Raw genomic sequence first — 8,090 nt, forward strand, 5'->3', positions numbered from 1 at the left:
AAAGAGTCACGTTAAAACACAAAAGCTGTGGTGGTGGCACATGCCTTTAATCCCGGCACTTGGGAAGTGGAGGCAGGAGCATCTTTGTGAGTTCAAGGCCAGCCTGATCTACACAGAGGAATTCTGTCTTGCAAAACTAAAACAAAACAAAATAAAAGCTTTGATTCTACACAGGATGGTCACCACTTGTTCCCATCCATCTTTTCTGTATTCAAATACTCCAATGCACATGACCCAAGGTCACATAAATGCTATGCCTTTCGGATGACCAGGCCACTCCACACACTATTCTCTCTGCTCAGAATCTCTCCATCTACCAGGTGAATTGTCATCAGTCCTTGAGAAGTAGGCCAAACACTCAAGAAAATACCACCCAGCCAGCTAGAAGAACAATGTCAGGAGAGACTGAGAAGACAGTGCAGTGAGTGAAGTCCTCGCTGTGAAAGCATGAGGACCTGGGTCCAGATCTTAGCACTGGCAGAAACAGTTGGGTATATTGGTGTGCAGCTGCAATGCCATCACTCAGGATGGAAACAGGCAGATCGCCAGAGCTTGCTGACCAGGAAATCTAGACAAAACAGCCAACTCCGGGTTCAGGGAAAGACCTTCCTTGGGAAATAGGGTAGGGAGCATTGAGGAAGGTGTTGCCACATCAACCTCTGGTGTCCACAGACAATATATTCCAGGGCACAATCCCAAACACAGCGCACTCCCTGGCATGTACAGGAAAGAAAGAGAAGGAAAGAAAATAGAGGCGATTTCTTCAACACCCTCATTTTACCACCCTCATGCCAGCCAGCAATGGCTTCTATATGCTTTACCCCTTATATTTGTTAAATCCTTGGTGTTGGCCTTGGATGCTAGGAAGACCAAACATGACTTTAAGAAGCACTGATAGCCCTGGAGCCTGGGGTATTAGTGGAAGTGACTTGCAAGTGCTCTCTGGAAAAAGTGCTCCCTAGGACAAATACCTCAAAAGCCACTCTCCACTTCTTTTCAGATGATTGTGGAGGCAGTGGAGTGATGAGAGATAGCATGATCATGAGACATTTAACTCAAACAAACCTGCTGAGATCTTATGTGTTTGAGTTGTGACTGGGATGTTACATCACTTATTCCCTTGTAAACCAAACTGGTCTCTGGTTTCATGAAGAAATATAATTTTGATGAGTATATGATGACATATCCCAATGTCAGAGATCATTCCAATTTATATGTATTGACAAGCTGTCTATCAGAATACATCTTCTTTTTTTTTTTCACAAGACAGAGTTTCTCTGTGTCTTTTGGAGGCTATCCTGGAACTAGCTCTTGTAGACAAGGCTGGTCTTGAACTCACAGAGATCCGACTGCCTCTGCCTCCCAAGTGCTGGGACTAGAGGCATGTGCCACCACCGCCCAGCTCAGGATACATCTTCCTGATCTTTATATTCCGATGCCTAGTACCACTTGAATGATAAGGCACACAAGTGAATGAAATAATATACAAACAGACAAAGAAAAACTAACACCAAAAAATAACTGTCTTGGGACCTAGAGATTAACAGCATTGGCTCTTCTTTCAGAAGACTCAGGTTTGAGTCCTAGAACCACATGGAGGCTAAGAACTGTCTGTAACTCTAGTTCCAGGAGATCTTATACCCTTCTCTGGCTTTTTCAGGCACTGAGCAAACAGGTGATCCACAGACGTGCATACTGACAAATCATCCACACAAACATAAAATAAAAAGAAACTCCAAACAAATCCAACAATCCTGTTTTGAATACAGCTTAAAAATGTAATCCATACAACCGGGCAGTGGTGGCACATGCCTTTAATCCCAGCACTCGGGAGGCAGAGGCAAGCAGATCTCTGTGAGTTTGAGACCAGCCTGGTCTACAAGAGCTAGTTCCAGGACAGCCTCCAAAGCCATAGAGAAACCCTGTCTTGAAAAGCAAAACAAAACAAAACAAATGTAATCCATACAACAAGGTAAATTTGGGGTATTCAAAGTGTGTGTGTGTGTGTGTGTGTGTGTGTGTGTGTGTGTGTGTCTTATTATTTGTAAAATGCCATGTTAGACACATTGCAGCAGGGACATGTAAAATGTAGTTTGACTTTTCAAAGGTCTTCTTCAGTAGTGAACAAGTGAGATGAGAGAGAAAGCCGTAGTGAATGAGGGCATGGGAAGAATCCATTCTCTTTCAGTTAAAGGTGCAGAGGAAATGCAGTCAAGAGAGGAGTATTTTTTTTTTTTTGTCTGTAAAGAGCAGAAAAGGCCTTACTTAAAATGCTTGACCTTAAAACAAAACAAAACAAAATGACAGAAAGGAATATGAAGGTATACGGTACTCAGCATATCCAGTCACCAGGGAATGTGAAGCAAAACCACAATGAAATGCAGTCGTACTCCAGTAAGAATCGTTACTACCAAAAAGACAAAGGGCGTGATGTGAGGTGACAGAACCGCAGCCCCTGTGCACTGCTGGCGGCACACGCCTTTAATCCAAGGCACCTGGGATGCAGAAGTGGGGGATCTCTAAGTTGAGGCCAGAGATACACAAAGAAACCCTGTCTTGAAAAACCAAAAACCAAAAAAGAAATTCTTACACTACAGCCATTATGAAAAACAGTATGGAGGTCCTTCAAACCAAATTAAAAATTGAACTGCCTTATGACTGATCAGTTCCACAGTGAGTATGTATCAAAGGAAATGAAATCAGTAAAAATAAATTACTTCCATGTTTATTTTAGCTTTGGGGGATGAAAGGGTCAGGCTCTTGCTCTGTAGTCCAGCTGGTTTGGGGCTTGCTATATATCCCAGGCTAACCTCAAACTCATGACCTTCCTATCTCAGCTTTCTGGGGCTTAGAGTACAGGCCTTCCCCACCATACCCAGCTTATTTTTAGCATTATTCACAATAGCCAAGAAATAAAAACAAACACAAGTGAATTTATGAATGTATAAAGAAAATGTGGTATCTATATTTATAACGAAATGTTACTCAGATACAAAAAAAAAAAAAGAAAAGAAAGAAAGAAATCTTATTCTCAGGGACAAGCATGTGTAGAACTAGAGGACATTATGTTAAATGTCATAAAAAGGCACACTGTGGTCTCATTCACTTGTGGAACATGAAAAGGTTGGTTTCATAGAAGTTGAGAGTAGAATGGTGCTTCCCAGAGTCCAGAGACTATGAAGGAATGGATAGCTGGGGAAATGCTGACCAGTAGGCACTAAGTCCCAGTTAGATATGAGTAAAGAGTTCTTCAACTGTTTGAGAAATGTAAAGTATTTGAGGAGATGGAAATGTTTAGCCTGACCTAAACATCACATGATGTATACACCATGCCTCGTAAGTATATGCAATTTACATAAACCTTGAAAGGAGGGGTTTTTTTTGTTGGATACCAAAGACCATGCTGCATTCCAGGAAAAAAGGCTCCAGAGACTCAGGAAAGTGAGTCACAGAGTGTGTCTAGAGCAGAATCCTGCCCTGAAGGTAGAAGGCAAGCAGGAGAAAATGGAGGACCTGGGATAGGGGCTTCTGCTGAAGCAGCTTCAGGCAGATGCTCCCTTTCTCTAGGGTGGTGCGCTAACACTGCTTTTGGAGAAAAGGGTTTTACAATGTGATCTTGCCAGTGGATCAGGTTGTTAAATATTCTTTCATTCACAATTCTCTCATCCATCCATCCATCCATCCATCCATCCATCCATCCATCCATCCAAGTATTTATTGAAAGAATAAGTTAACACGTTTTACACAAATTAAGGGAAATTCCTATACATAGTATCAGATGGGGACAGCTCAGACCTAGGACACTGTTTGGCAGATGCTGAGATGTACAGTGTTTATACAGCTAGGGACTAGGAACTAGGTCTGTTTGGGGCAATGTTCTCTGACTTAAAAAAAACCCTGCCTCCTACAATTTTGCTCACTCCTTTTGAGCATCTCAGATACTGAGAAGTGGTAGAGCTTTGCCTTATGTCTTATTTCAAAGAAAAGAAGGGCTTTGCCAGTCAGTGGTGACACACACCTTTAATTCCAGTTCCTGGGAGGCGGAGGCAGGTGGATCTCCAGGTTTGAGGCTAGCCTGGTCTACAAAGTGAGTTCCAAGACAGCCAAGGTTATACAAAAGAATTCTGCCTCAAAAAACAAAACAAACAAACAAAAATCAGAAAAAGAAAGAAAAGAAAAGAAAAAAGGAAAGAAAGGCTTTATGGGATAGGTGATCAGACCTCTTGAGCCTCCCTGGGTTTCTTCATTCCACAAATGAGCATGACCAAAAGGTAAAGCTCACTCTGCTAGACCATAAACTGAGAGTGCATTCCAGATGGCCCTCTGCCGAGGATAGGGGTAAGGATAGAATGTTGGGTAGGTCCACATTTATGGTTGGCATCTGCTCCCCTCCAACAGGTGTACTCCTTCTTTGTTCTACTAACAGTTATGTGTTCTGCTGTCACTGTGTCTTCCTCATTCATCGTAGAGTCCAGTGCCTTGTGTTTGGAAGGTGTGATCAAGACAAGACTGAGCTTTGGGGTTCCTAGGCTGTAAAGACTCCATCCTTCCCACCGTGGATGCAGCAGATGGGCAGGATCCAGGGTGAATGTGGAGGTAAGGATCAGAGCATTAGCTGAAGCTTACTGGGCTTTGATGTGCTTACCATCATCCCTGGTCTTTATAAGCCTTAGCTCATTAATATTGTGAGTTGCATTCGGAGTCACCTGTTTTACAGATGAAAGAGCCAAGATGTGGTGAAGCCTTGGTCATAGTTACCCATTCCTGAGTGGGGTACACAGTCATGAGAGTCACCCTCTCTGCCTCTTGATACCAAGTATCTGTTCCCCATGGGGGTGTTGTGAGACTGCAAGGCTTCCCTGAGTTGAAGGATGAAGGAAAGGTGGACCCGTGTTTATCACCAGCATGCAGTGTGTCAACTGTTGACAGCACACAGAACCCATGATGTATACTATTGACGAAACCCAACAACTGAAAACAAGCTCAGGAGACAAGCGTCTTATCCTGTGCCTAGAAGTCAACAGAACCTGGGCTCTGTTGTGTGACACAGATTTGGTATCTGCCCTTTCCCGGCATAAGTCTTCTAAAACATTTGGAATCTTGGAAAGGGTGTGTGTCTTTTTAAACTAGTAAGATGATCGGGGGCTTCCAACAGCCTCGGAATAGTTGCCTAGGAAACCAACCATATGGTCAGAGGGCTAGAGATTTCAATACCATCACCCTGTTCTTTAGGGAAGGGAAACTGATTTAATCACCAATGACTATGGGCATCATTAATCATTAGCTAACTCTGTAATCAATCAAGGGTGCATATGTAATGAAACCTTCCTAAGACCGGAAAAAGGAGCTTGAAGAGCATCTATGCTGGAGAGTATCAGAGCTGCTGGGAAGTGAGGACAGACATATCCTGTCCTTTGCATGTCTGCATCTGCCTGGTTCTGAGTTCTGTCTTTTGATAATAAACTGGTAATCTAATAAATACACTGTTTCCCTAAGTTCTATGAGATATTTTAGCATATTTTTGATCATGAGTGAACAATCCCCCTCCCAATTTTGTAGATGTTTGGTCAAAAGTGAGGTAGTAGGAGCAGCTGAGAAACCAGCCAGTCTCCATTTTGTTCCTAGGAGCCATTTTGAGTCTGTATCCAGGTGAAGTTTCTGTTCTGCAGAACTGGGCTGCACTGGACCCAGTATCCATGAAATATTCTGCAACAAACCCTCCAGAAAGATTTCCTTTGTAAAATCCTGTCTGGTGTCTCCTCTGTAACCATGCTTATGTGCAAAATCTCCCACTTTTCGGGCTTGCCCTATAAAGAGGGCTTGGGAAATTGGCTGGGGGCTGGTCTCACAAACCCCATCTTATGGGGAGATGCCACCAATCCAGCTCTGATGTGTACATGAATAAAGCTTTCTTTAATTTGGCCATGATTTGGGTCGGTGGTCGTTCTCCTTGAGTCTGTGGGATTAACACAGCCCTGCGAACTGAGCCCTTCACCCATAGCGTTTGTGCTAACTGCAAACAGTGTCAGGATTGAGTCCAGCCATAGGGCACCGTGGTGGTGCTGTGAGAGAACTGGTTGGTGTGGAAACTACATCCATTTGGTAACTAGAAGCACTGTAAGCAGTCTAGAAGTTTCTTTTCCACCAGCTCTTATTGGCTCTACTCTGTCACTGTGTTCATTACCCAGTTTTCCCATGTGAGACTCAGAACCCAGAAGCAACTGTGGGGGGGGGGTAAGAGGTCCTTAGGACACACTGTCTATCCTCTGACATTGTACCCTCACACTTGGGGGCAGTGAGTATCCGCAGGAGAAGAAACATGTCCTTAAGGGGCAATCTTCAGGGGGAAGTGAGCGAACAGGAGCCAGCTGCATGCTGTCCCTGAAGGAGCTGTACGGGAAGGCTGTGCCCAGAAAGCCTCCTCCCACTGGCTGCCTCTCTCAGACCCTGTATCATCCACGACCCTCTGAATCACGGGTGCCAAGGGCCTTTGGCTATGCCCATCTCATTGCTCTTGACAGAGCACTTTGTCTATTTTTTGATCAGACTAGGGAGGGAAAGGAGAGATGATGTCAGCCACCTCAGGTCTCCTCAAGTCGGAAGCTCATTAATATGTTTTAATCTCAGGGCTGTTTTCCACACCAGTTTCAGTGAAGGGAGAGATGAAGGGAGAGCCTCATTGACCTGAAATTGACATATCAAGTCACACACTTAAAAATCATTGCAAGCAAAACAAAAGCTGGGGGTGTATCTTGGTTCAGGGCAGTAGACTAAAATGCACAAAGCCCGGGGTTTGAGTCCCAGCACTGGAAAATAGAGGAAAAGAGTCAAGAAACAACTCACAAGCTTCTAACCTGCATGAATATGGGGGTGGGGGGCTGGAGGAAGCAGCTGCCTCCAAGCAAATGACTCTGGAATCCCATTCCAGGCCACTTCACAGTCTGCACTAGGCTGAGTTACCGCTTGGCTATAGTGTCAGACTGAAGACACGTCTCAGCTGTCCCCCCACCCCCCGAAATATCAGTGTCACCAGTATTCAAATGGAGTGACTGCCAAATTCTATGCCAATGTTCACTTGTTCCCCATATCCTATAACAAAACCCCTGTTTTAATAGGCTGTGCGTTTCACAGGTCACCTCAGCTGGATGCAAATGAGTCATGTCTGGCTGGTAAGTTCCAAAGTCTTTAAAATGTTTTTAATTGTAGTAATATGGACAGTATACTGACAGTATAACATAAAAACAAACATATTAATCATTTTAAGGTACATTTCAGTGGGTTTTAGTATATATGTATGTTGTGTGAACTCTATCTAGCGTTCAAAAAGAGGCCTGTGGACCATTATAGTCACTCCTCACTCCCCACTGTCTCCTGACCGTGAGTCTGTTTCCCCCTCTAGGGTTTTGTCTGTTCTGGACATCCGATATAAATGGAATCACACAGTATGTGGCAGCCTCTAGGTCTGCCATCTCTCGATTGTTATAATGCTTTAAGGCTCACTCATGCTGTAAAGTATATGGATAGCTTACTCTCTTATGGCTGAACCATATCCCATTATCTGAATACACATTTTGTTTCTCAGCTGACGGACACGGGTGGTTTCTACATTTTGATGGTTGTGAAAAGTACCATTATGGCCGGGCGTTGGTGGTGCATGCCTTTAGTCCCAGCATGTGGGAGACAGAGTCAGGCGGATCTCTGTGAGTTCAAGGCCAGCCTGGTCTCCAGAGCGAGTGCCAGGATAGGCTCCAAAGCTACACAGAGAAACCCTGTCTTGAAAAAAAAAAAGTATATTATGAAGCAAGCACTTCTTTGAAGTTCTGTCTTCAATTCTCTTGAAGTAGATTTTGGGTTCTGAGATAGTCTCACTATAAAGCCCAGGAGGGCCTTGAAGGTATGACACTATTTTATGTCCGTAGCACTTTGAACACACCCAATCTCCCCTGAACTTTTGATCCCCCTGCCTTAGCCTCCCAGTACTGAGATGACATCACCTTACCACTACCATCACACCCAGCCACAAAACCTCTGTGACAGTAGTTGGCAAAGGTGCTTGGCCTATTTTCCTCCCTTTCTCCCACCCTGCTGTC

This window comes from Cricetulus griseus, chromosome 6, assembly GCF_003668045.3.
Source record: "Cricetulus griseus strain 17A/GY chromosome 6, alternate assembly CriGri-PICRH-1.0, whole genome shotgun sequence".
Taxonomy (NCBI): domain Eukaryota; kingdom Metazoa; phylum Chordata; class Mammalia; order Rodentia; family Cricetidae; genus Cricetulus; species Cricetulus griseus.